This window comes from Myotis brandtii, unplaced genomic scaffold (assembly GCF_000412655.1).
Source record: "Myotis brandtii unplaced genomic scaffold, ASM41265v1 scaffold53, whole genome shotgun sequence".
Taxonomy (NCBI): domain Eukaryota; kingdom Metazoa; phylum Chordata; class Mammalia; order Chiroptera; family Vespertilionidae; genus Myotis; species Myotis brandtii.
In genome coordinates this window covers 8,387,388-8,400,478 of record NW_005369942.1, presented here as the reverse complement: position 1 = coordinate 8,400,478, position 13,091 = coordinate 8,387,388, and positions in this window count along the sequence as shown.

Genomic DNA, 13,091 nt, shown 5'->3' with positions numbered 1-13,091 from the left:
TTGCTTCCTCTCAAAGAGTGAGAAAGGTTTTCAAAGGTTTAGTGAGTTTGTGTACTCAAAATGGTTCTGTGATTATTGAATTTTTAAATTGAAAAATACTATTTGCCCCACTAGCAGACTCATGAACACATCAGAATGTGTGGTTGCCAAAACTCTGGAAACTGGGACTGGATTCAGCTATGGGGGACTTTTTACCTCTCCGTATTGCTTTGCGTATGTATCTTACTGGGTAGATATAGATGCAATAGAAGAGTTAATAGTTTCCCATGGGACCTAACTTAGGTCATGAGGGAGAGTGGGGATCAGGTCCTTCACAGCATCAGGGGATTCTGAACCATCTATTCACCACTGCGATGTGTAATTCTCCTTCTGCAAAATGAGGAAAAATTGAGTTTACTTTCTGTGGTCTGAAGCCCTCCCACTTTGTTCTGGGACCCCATAAGCAGGGAACTTACAGCCCGAAAGTGTCTGTGGCACTCTTTGGACACCCAAGGAGAGACGGTCTGCTTAGAAAGGGATGTTAAAATTTCAATTACAAAACCATTTTGCAAGTAAGTTCTGAGTCTATGTCCCCAGGCAACTTTAGAAGAGGTTGCAATGTTGCTTTAGGTGTTGGGTTTGGATGAGGGATATAATTTGAGGTTCCTTTTGCTTTTGCTTTTTCAAGAAAAATAAGGTCAGCTCTTGGTTTTCTAACCACAATCAGTTTCATATTAAATTCCTTCTGAACTTTCACCTTCCAACAGAGAAGTGCTCTGAAATGGTTTCAGTCATTCTGTGATGGAAAATGTTGCACATTTTAAAATTAATTTTTCTACAGGTTTAACACTGTTATTACTTTAGGTCATCACAATCTAGTGAACATATTCCAATAGATATAACAATATTTTACTGAATTATACATTATATTATTAATAGTATAGTTTATTAATACTATCTTATTATATTGATTTTGATTTGAAAATATTATTTTATGTACTTTGAATTTCCTGGTTTTGAATGGGAAGAAATTGTGATGTTTAACCTGATATCTGTGTACACACACAGACACACAGGTACACACACAAAGTTAAAATCTTGTCAAAAGCCATTCCTTCCAAAATGTTGTCTACACTCCCAAGGTGAACTACTTAACATAAGCTAAGACAGAAAAGCACTCCAAGAAAACATAAGCAAAAATATGAATAGTTACATAAATCTCTTAATCATTTTTGTTTTATTTGCTGCTATAAAGATCCTATTATAATTATAAATCTTTTTTTTTCAAGTTAAAGAAATCTAAAATTTCAAAGTCATACTCTGTGTATCAAAACAAGATAGAGATTTTCTTACAGAGAGTGCGCGGAAGGGGAAGTGCTGTGTGATCAAGAGACCATGTGTAATGGAGTTCAAGTTCCTCCTTCGTCCTAACATAGAAAGTCACTTAGGTCTTCTGGGCAAAACAATTCTTAAACAGGAAATGAAAAATGTTGGTCATCTTCCACCTGTGCCAAACCTGAACACTATCTTACTCTTAGCAATGACAAACACAGATTTCTTTGTTGTTGTCTTGCTTAGCTTTCTTCTTTTTGCTTTCTTTTTCTTGGATCACAAATGTGTTTAATTGAAATTTAAACGCATTTATTTAATTTTGCTTGTACACATTCCTAAAAAGTGTGTGCTGTGTGTGAGCACCTATTTTATTTTATATCAGTGGCAGTCTAATAGGGACCTCTCCTTTATTTTTCCACTCAGTACTCTGGTTTTCAGATTCAACTACGTGCACATCCTGAAGTTCTGCTCCTAACTACTGCGTACTTTAGTATTCACTTTCCTGATTGTGGGCACTCAAAATTCCTCAGACTCTTCACCTCCACAAACATTTCCACAGTACTCATCCTTGCACACTTTATGAACATGTGTGAGAATTTCTCTTAGGTAAATACCTAGCAATGGAATATCTGAGCTAGCCATGGGATATATTATTAATTTGACCTAGTATTGCTATGATGTTCTTCAAAATGGCAAATTTCAGAGCATATTCTCACTAGCTGTATATAAGAGTTTCTATACCCCACACCACCACCAACATTAGTTCTAGCCAGTTTTCTAATTTTTGACAATCTAACAGCATAAAGGCCTTTAATTAAATGTCCATTACTCTCAATTCCAATGGGTTTGAATGTCACTTCATGAGTATGCTAGCCTTGGTGTTGTCTGTGACCTATTAGGTCATATCTTTTGCCCTTATTGGGGGTGGAGGGGCGCACACACTGCTTTAGAAATGTTTCCTGAATATTCTAGGTATTAATTCATCGTGGTTTTAGAGATTGCAGATATTGCTCATCATTTCCTCTATATTGCCTTTGGCAAAGTCATCCCTCATTGAACATAAATAATATCATAAAATCTATCACATTTACTATAGTTCATATTTGAAATTATGCTTACAAAATCCTTTATTTCCCTGGATCACAAAGGTAAACCCTTTATTTGTCTCTACATTTTATCATATTACTTTTCATAATTATAATTTTGATCAAATTGGAGTCTACCATACACATGTGATATATTAATAAACAAGTCTTTTCAATAATTTTAATTTGAAATAGTTTACCCTGTTAGTTTAAGTACATGATTAAACAATTTTGATCCCACTACTTCAGATGATGTTCCTTTTATTGTCTTTTGTAGTAGTTCTATGGTAAAAAAATATATATATATATATTTTTTCTCTGTGAACTCACCTTTCCCTAGGTACTTGCTCTAGTAAGAATCTTGAGGTGGGGGAGGAAAGCCCTAATCTGGGCAGGCACAGTGAGTTTCAACAGCTAAGAGGGAATGAAAGACATGTGCAGGCAAGCCAGTGTGGCTCAATGGTTGAGTGTAGACCTATGAACCAGGAGGTCACAATTTGATTTCTGGTCAGGGCACATGCCCAGGTTGTAGGCTTGATCCCCAGTGTGGGGTGTGCAGGAGGCAGCCAATCGATTATTCTCTTTTATCATTGATGTTTCTATCGCTCTCTCACTCTCTCTTCCTCTCTGAAATCAATAATTTTTTTAAAAGAAAGACATAGGCACCCATTAAATAGTGAATGATGCCTTTGCTGCCACTATCTACCAGACACCCCTATTGCTCAGAGGACTACTTCAAACCCTTAGGGAGAAACAACAGAGAAGCATCGGATCAGACCGTCAAACCTCAGAGGGAAGGTAGGGGAGGGTGGGGGTAAAGGAGAGAGATCAACCAAAGACTTATATGCAAGCATATAGGCCTAACCAATGGACACAGACAACAGGGGGGGTGAGGGCATGAAAAAAAGTCACTTTTCTTTTTGGCATTGTTTTTGATTACTAGAATTAATTCTTAAGACAAAGCTAATTTTTCATGCTTAATTTTTAAAAGTAATTTATTACAGTTATAGCAAATATTATTATCCCTAGCTTTACAAAGGAAGGGAATGCATGTCTATTTAAAACTATGTATTCAAACTTTTCATAACTTTGACAAAGACAATCCTTTCAGGCTGAAAATTTCCATGCTTGGTCTCAATCAAGATCATTACCGTAAATGAAGACATTTGGAGTTCAGCTGTTTTTATGTTACCAGTGCACAAACATGGGAATAGCAACATTTGAGAAGTTTTAGTTGTTTTTAGCTTTGTCAACTGCTCTGTTTGTTGTTGTTGTTTACATTTTATTTTAATTTTCCTTTATTTTTTTAAAATGTTTTCCCCATCACCATTTATTCCTCTTATACCCTCTTCTACTTCCACCCACCACTCCCTCCCCACTGGTAATCATCACACTGCTGTCTCTGTCCATGGGTTCTTGGGTTCGTTCTCTCTCTCTCTCTCTCTCTCTCTCTCTCTCTCTCTCTCTTATTGATTAATAACTTAATCAATAAAAAAAATTTAAAAAAAGAAACTGACAGATAAAAGAAAAAGGAAAAGAAACAACAGGGTGCTTTAAGTGGGCTTGCTTTAATCCTGTGCTCCCAGCAGGCTCTCACTTTCTGCCATTATCATGGTGACACTGGTCTGGAGAGCTGGGGATGCTCACTGTAGCCATCTGCCTCCAGAAATACCAATTTAAGATTGCCTTTTGTCTCCCCGGGTGTTTGTCAACATCATGAAGTACAATACCTGAAATGTATATGCTGCTTTGAATTCTACATATCACTTTATTTCTTATATATTAACCCATTTAATAATTTTTAATAACAATCCTGAGAGGTAGCTATAGCAAATATTATTATTCCAATATTTACAAATGAAGATACAGGAGATTGAAAATGTTAAAATACATACACAAGATCATATGTAGACATAAAAGTTAGGCCGATTGATTCTGATGTTATACTTAATATTATTGTTAATGATTTTATCAGTTGTTTTTTTCTAGATATTGTTTTAAAATCAAAATATTGTAGAAGTATACATAGGAACATACCAAACATGTTAACCTATAAATTCTTTTGAACATACTTATTCTAACAGGTATGTAGAAGAAAAGATACCTCTGAAGAACAGACAGATGCTTAGCTGGAAGAAAGAATAGAAGACAAACAAGAAAGTGGTGGAGATTGATGTTTTATGCAACATTCATCATATTCACATACTAGTTTACGAATCTACTCTTCATACCCAGAAACTACAGCCTCACTATAAATGTAAAAGCAAAAATAATCTTTTATAGTGGCAAATATATATATTTCCATATATATTGCTTTCTTTCACTACTTTTCAATGGTTGCTTGTTAGAAATATGGCTAAAAGGCCATTATCTTTAAAAATTTCTTTTATCTTATATATTTAAAGTGAAAATTCAACAGAACTATTTTTATATTACTATAAAGAATAATTTGTGTATATTTTGCATAACATTTCATAAATTTCTATTTGCTTTTATTTTCTTTTTTCCTCAATTTTGTTTCCTTCCTTCTTCCTTCTCTCCCTCCCCTTCTACTTTTCTTTCTGTTTTTCTCTGCCTAGGTACATATCCATTGATCTACCTACCTGTCTACCTACCACTTACATGCTTCATATATAAATAAATTATTTTTAGTACCTATGAGTGAAAGCCTATGTTTGTATTTAGCTTAAGCTAAATGTGCTTGGGTTTGAGGGGGAAAAAAAGTCACTTTTCTTTTTGGCATTGTTTTTGATTACTAGAATTAATTCTTAAGACAAAGCTAATTTTTCATGCTTAATTTTTAAAAGTAATTTATTACAGTTATAGCAAATATTATTATCCCTAGCTTTACAAAGGAAGGGAATGCATGTCTATTTAAAACTATGTATTCAAACTTTTCATAACTTTGACAAAGACAATCCTTTCAGGCTGAAAATTTCCATGCTTGGTCTCAATCAAGATCATTACCGTAAATGAAGACATTTGGAGTTCAGCTGTTTTTATGTTACCAGTGCACAAACATGGGAATAGCAACATTTGAGAAGTTTTAGTTGTTTTTAGCTTTGTCAACTGCTCTGTTTGTTGTTGTTGTTTACATTTTATTTTAATTTTCCTTTATTTTTTTAAAATGTTTTCCCCATCACCATTTATTCCTCTTATACCCTCTTCTACTTCCACCCACCACTCCCTCCCCACTGGTAATCATCACACTGCTGTCTCTGTCCATGGGTTCTTGGGTTCGTTCTCTCTCTCTCTCTCTCTCTCTCTCTCTCTCTCTCTCTCTTATTGATTAATAACTTAATCAATAAAAAAATTTTAAAAAAAGAAACTGACAGAATCTCTCACTCTCTCTCTCTTATTGATTAATAACTTAATCAATAAAAAAATTTTAAAAAAAGAAACTGACAGAAAAAAGAAAAAGAAAAAAAACAACATGCTGCTTTAAGTGGGCTTGCTTTAATCCTGTGCTCCCAGCAGGTCTCACTTTCTCTCTCTCTCTCTCTCTCTCTCTCTCTCTTTGTTGTTGTTTTTGTTCACTCAACTGCTCTGTTTTAACATAGTGTTGAACACTGGTTGGTGGATATGTCCCTGTAAGTCATAATACTCTGTGTGGCTTTTCAGATACCAACATTATTGTACTGACTTGAGCTAAATTTGGTAAAAGCTGGTTACTGCTAACAAGTTCTGCAGTTTTGACTTTGAGACACAGTTATACCCTGACATGTTAATAAATACATAATATCAATCCTGTCTTCTGAAAAAAAAGTTATTTTTCCTAAATTTTTTTCTTTTCAAAGATAGAAAAAAATAAAAATTTGGCCTCATACAATTAGACATTTTAAATTACAGTTTACTGATTTTATTTCATTTATTTACACAGCTAATACAGTATTATATAAATTAAACAGAAAACTGTGTGTTATGAGTTTTATCTAGATTTGATAATAAACTTCAGCTAGCACGATAATAAATTGATTAGCTTAGATATGTAGTTTAATCACCTTAGAACTAATTCTGCCACAGTAAATTTGTCAAGAGTGTGACTGTCATCAGTTGTTTGGGTGACCACCTAACTGAAGCACAATTAAAGCTTCTGTAAGGAAGAAGCCCACTTGAAAAATAAAGGAAGCAATAAACCCTGCTGATGTTTATCTCTTTCTGCCTGTCCTCACCTTCTATTCTGCACAATTTATGTCTAGAGAAGTTGGGATATAAAAATACATTCCAACCCTAATGTGTTATGAGCCTGTGAGCATGTTCATGTTTTTTTGTTTTATTTTTTGTATGTTACACATCAAACAGGTTCCCAGAGCAATATTAGTGAGGAAGAAGCTATTAAAAGTGTCCCTAAAAAATAGCAGTGGCAAAACACTTACTATAAAACAATTTTTTCCAGGCAGTTAGAAAAATTCAATTTTTGAAACTAAGAAGTTCTGAATTTAAAGAAATACTAACTCAAATAACTGACAAAGTTTTTGGACTATCATAAATTAATGTTGAGGTAATTTTACATTTAGTTTACAGAGATAGATATAGATAACTATGTTTTATTAAAATTCTATTATTAGAGGTTCAAATCTTATTCTATGGATTCAGGAATTATTAATTTAATTAAAAAGTAATGTGAATGGTTCATAGAATTATTACTCATCTGAAGTTTGTCTTTATTTTTTAGGTATTTTCATATCTCTAAAATGAGATTTTTTTTTCAGAACCTGATTGAAAGAAGTAAAATATTGTAGAAGCATCACAATATTAAAAATATATATACTTTCCTCTATTAGTTGAATCTGAGTAAAACCTTTCTTTAAGTAGTAAAACCATCCCAAGGCCTGTAAAAAGGCCAAATGTACACCCTTTGGATTATGGCTTCCATAAAGACTAATTACTTTTCCTATTAAGAAGAAATATATATCAGATTTCTATAGCCTTCTGTCATTATCAATGATAGCATGCCAGGTGTTCACAGTTTATCACTGTCATGACTTCACAAAGATTTATGTGAAATTATGCATAGGAAAGAATTGTCTAAGCAGGTTTGAATTTTAATGCTAACTTTTGACTCTCATATGTGTACACTGACATGTGTGTGTGTGTGTGGTTGGGTGGGTGTGGGGTGTGTTCCACTATCATGTCAAGAAATATGTTGGTGACTTTTTTAAGGCCAGAAGAAAATTACAAGAATAGACAACGATTTGGTTTCATGATATAGCAAGTATATATTTACAATTATTTGTTATAATATTTGTGATACATTCCAGTTTAATATCTATAGGAAGGTTTCAGGATTTGGTAAATACATTAACTATGTTTGTATATCTTGATATTTTCTATATTTTTAAATCTTTAACAAATTCAATCATGATACTTTCAAAAATTTTTCTGTTCAAAATATTAACTCTGATTTTTAACCAGTGTGTCCCAAGAATTTTTAAAACATGCAATACCTAACTCCTTTTCCTTAAATTGTCAAATAATAAAAAAGTAACAACAGCCAACACAACAATAGCCATCCAATGTGAATGAATCAAAATCATACCTATTTTTTTGTCAGATCAGCAGAAAGTATATTTTTGGCGTGCTATAGAATTTTAGTAATTAGTTTATGTGTGCCATGAGATCTAAAAGGTTGAAAATTGCTGTATTAACTGAATATATATCTGTGTGCATGTGTGTTTGTAATAAATATAGCTAGATCAAGTTTTAAAAAATCATAGTCCTAACAAAATTATTCAAAGGAAATGATTCAGAATTCATGGCTGAAACAGAAGAACAGCTCTTTTAATAGTGACGGTAAGTTTGAGGATATTTGGTAACAGCAATCCTTGAAAAAACTCATTGGAAGACCTTACTCAATAAGATTTGGTTCCAGAGGTCTCTGTGGTTCAGGTTTGGGTTGGAATAGAATCTCCACAGATGAGGAAACATAAAATAAAAGTAATCCTTCACAGATTTTCACTCTGTAGGCAATCATTCCTAAATCTGAATGCGATGCCCTTTCCCTTGTTATTTCTCATTACTTCTCTGTTTGTTCTATATGAGTCAACCCTGCTTTAATAATACGACTTTTACAAATTCTTAAGGAACCAAAGAATAAATGAGCACTGATTGTTTTCTTAATATATGAGTGCCAAGAACCCCCACTCTTGAGCAGGTAAGACATGTAAAATCAGAATAAACTATTAGTCAGAACTTAATTCATTATATACATATTAAACATTAAAAGTCTGGCCAAAATGATAGAAATACAAAGGGAAAACCATAATCCTTTTTTCTCTTAGCATGTTACAATATGTGTGTTTAACTCATTTTTCTAATATGATAAAATTGTGATACATATTCTATCATGAAAGCCATAACTCCAAGATTTTCTAAGATAGTACATATACATATACTCTATATTAATTACACATCATTATATTCATATCTTCTAAATCTCATATCTTATTTTTATTTTAGAATAGTATTATTACATACCTCAAATGAAAATATGAAAAAGGGTAATTGAGAAGAGACTTTAAATCATGCTGGGCAGCAGCCTGGGCCTGGGGAAGCTTCTTGAAGGAATTAAAGTTTCCTGTTCAAAAGTCATTTTATTTCAATAGAAATAATTTTTCAGATTTACCTCAGATAATTTAAAACTCCAGCTACTCTCACATGGTTTGACTGTTGGTGATGATTTTTAACAAACTGGCTGATGCCACTCAAGTTTTGTTTATCTCACACAGTGTTATAAATATTTATCTATATATATAAAAGCCTAAGTGACCAAATGACCAAACAACCAAACGACCGGTCGCTATGATGCGCACTGACCACCAGGGGGTAGACGCTCAATGCAGAAGCTGCCCCGTGGTGGTCAGTGTGCTCCCACAGCAGGAGCGCTGCTCAGCTGACTGACAGGTGCCAGACACTGGGCTCACGCTTGGCAAGTGCAGCTGTGGCGACACGATCCTCTCCCGCCTCTGCGGCAGGTGCAGCGGGGCCAGGATGAGCGGGAGCAGCGCAGCACCTGGCCTGGGCTTGAGTTACCCCTGGCCGCCTGCTGCTTCGGGCACTACTACATCCCTTGGGGTCCCGGATTGCAAGAGGCCTCAGGCCAGGCTGAGGGACCCCACCCATGCACAAATCTGTGCACCGGGTCTCAAATATTCATGTAATATAAAAAAGTTAGACTATATTATTTAAAAAGCTGCAGTTCCAGCTTCTTTTAAGACTCAGAGCACGTGGGAACACCAAACTCTCATTTGCACTTAGCAACAGTTGTCTGAGTGAAGCCCATGTTTTCATTGGCGCACCTTGTCCATCCAGGAACTTTTACCCCTGCTTTAGAAATATAGGAACAAGTGGTTGCCTCCACTGAGCTACATGAAGAGTAATATTATTTTATAAAAAGAGTAAAATGTTTCCCAGAAAAAAAATAAAAATGTATAAATAGTCTTATCTGCTCAAATTGGCAAAGGATAGAGTTATTCTACTTACTTGTAATTTCTAAATATTTAAGGTCCCCATAATAACTTGACCCTAAGTAGCTTAATGAAGGTGTTCAGGGTCTCTTTGTAAACACTAAATCTGGTTAAGGAGTATGTAGGTAAAAGGGAAATGAATATATATGCAATGTCTATTACAATCAAGTAACTTCGGTGTATTCATCAGAGAGTTTATCATATGATTGGCCTAAGTTTATATTCCCATGGTGGAAGTAGGCAACAAACCCAATTATTTTCAGCTACCACTACATTGTTTGCTAGATGTAAAGTGCAAAAGAAATCTAAATGAGGCAGAAGCTTTTTAAACCAGAAAGAATTCATTTTATCCTAATCCTCATGGTGTTGCAGTCATGTGTCTAATCTATTGATTTACCTATTCTTGATCTTTTTACACTTCTATTAACCATGGACACTTAGTTTTTCTTCTAAACTCCATCTTCCCAAACATCAAAAGAGTTTTTGTTGTTTATGCATCTTCTTAACAAAACTACCTTCTACCAATTATACATTGGATGCTCTCCCTTGTTCTTTCTGCACCAGCTGGCCATGCATTGTGTGTGTGTGTGTGTGTGTGTGTGTGTGTGTGTGTGTGTATTGTATGATTTTAGAAATTGATTTTTAGGAGAGAGAGAGAGAGAGAGAGAGAGAATGAGAATGTGCGAGTGAAACATTGATTGGCTGCCTCTTGCACACCCCCTTCTGGGGATCAAGAACCGCAATGAGGGCATGTGCCTTGACTAGGAATTTGAACCAGCAACATTTAGGTGACCAGGATGACACACAACTAACTGAGCCATACCAGCCAGCTGGTCAAGTTTTAATTCCAATAAGCAGTGAGCCATTTATGCCAGCACTCAAGAATCTGCCTAAATACACAGTATTTCTGTGTATTTATTTTCAAGAGATTGGCTCTATTTTTTCAATATATGATAGTATTTTAAAAATTTCCAAAAAATATATCTTATTTCCAGGTTGAAACATGTCAATTACAAAGACATATGTGACTTATGAAGACACTGCTCATTAGTTCAAGGAAGCTCAAAGCCATAAGCCACCTGCTTGATATTTTTCTACTAAGAAAAAAAAGTCTGAATTAATTTAGATTTAGACTCACACAACAAATATTTGCTTTAAAGTCATTTTACCTTTTATTTCTTTAGTAAATTCATATTTAAAGTTAAATGTTTCAGCAAACAAAATATCTAGGCGATAATCTAAACAAATGTTTCTTAAAATATGGTACTTGCAAAATGTATCTGAAAATATTAATTTTTGTTTCGCAAATACAGAGTTTTTGTCCAAAAAGTAAACATCTCTGCCAACTATTTCTTACCCAAAATACTAACTGATGAAGCAGAAATTGTCATTTTATCAATACTTTAATTCAAATGAAAAGAAATGAAATTTTTATTACCTGTATATATGTTAATTTGAATTTCTTTCTTATCCCCTTAACATATTGTTAAGTGAACTGGACTCATTTTCATCATATTTCTAATATAAATTAAATGTATTCATTTAGCATAAAGAGCCAGGGGATCCAATAAAGAGGGGATATTTGATTAAAGTGAAATGCAAGACCACCTTCCCAGTGCTTTCTATTACAGTTCAAATCTCAAAATGTGTTCCATAATTGAGTGTTCTTATACAGTGGAATTATCTCCTCACTTTCTGAAGTTACAGCATTGTATCACTAGTGTATTAAGCCACAGAAAGAGTACCTTTGGGTATTGAAACATGATACATAGAGTATATGGGTTTTAGAAAAGGTGATATATTAAATATATTTTTGGAAAAAAAGAAAGTATATAGTCTGGGTTTTCTTATTAGGATTAAGGATAAATACAACTAAAGTATGTTTTCTACCATTATTACATTTTGAAGTTTTTATTTCCTCCATCATTCCATGATCCCAGATAGGTATCTAAACACAAGGAAGGCAGACTGTTTTCACAGCTGCTCTTACAAAGCTGTACCTATGCACTCTGGACCACACAGGGGGAACACAATTGCTCCATTGTTAAAGCAATAACAAGGGATGCTTTCCTAAAATTTAGGTTTACTCAAATTTATTTAATTGCCCTGCTCAAAGATCAATTCTGTGTGTATATACCTATCAGTATAGGAACATATCAGTAAGGAGATTTATTTTGGAAAACTGGTTTGGAATAACATGGAAAAGAGGACCATTATAAAATAGTTAAAGTCCCATGATCTTAAAAGTTAAAAGGTAATTGATTGTGTCCACTGTGTCCAAGAACATGTCCATTACATCTCAAACACACACTTCAGGATGAAAAAGAAATAATGCAAGAAGAAGCAACAGTGTCATCATGTAAGATTATATTCTGCTTGCCAAAATAATTTCTCAATATGTTCCAGTGAATTACACCATTTTCATGTTTATTATTCAACTCAGATTACACACACACACACACACACACACACACACACACACACACATGCACCCCCATAACCAAAATCTGTCATCTGTCAAGAGAACAAAGTAATGAGGCATGTTCCACTCTTCTTTTAAGTTTTTAAGTTAAGCACATGAAGGTGAGGATTTTACATTTTGTTGTTTCCTTCCAAAAGGCTACTCTTAAATCGCATTTAAGAAAGAAGAGATAGATTGATTCATACCTATGAAATTCCAAAACAAAAATTAATACTCTGATTCCTACTTTAGTATTTTTAAAATATTCTCAGCAGTTTACAGGTTTATTTAATCCCTCTAGAAGTGAGGCCAAACCACTGAAAAGAGAACCCCCGGCTCACCAATTAATGCCAGACTGCTTCCAACAATTCCCCAGGAAACTGTACTAGACATGTGCTGTCAGACTCAGCTGGTTTTTTATTAAGTGGTACACTGACACTCCTAGAGCCTAGTCAACTACAACAATCTAAAGTTTCCTCAAAAATCAGCTTCCTTGTATGGACCTATCTCCCAACCTGCAGTGGGTTTTACTTAGATACTTTTAAGTTGCCTGATGACGATGTTCATTTTTAATAAAAGTGACTGACACTTGCTGCATTTTTTGCCCTTCTTTCAAGCATTTTGAATGTACTAACACACTTAATTTGCAAAACTATGAAATATAAAGCCAATCAGAGAAAGACAAGTATCACATGATCTAATGATCAAAAATAAACTGATGAACAAAATAGATCCAGAGACACAGAAACATGGAAAATAGAAGGTGAG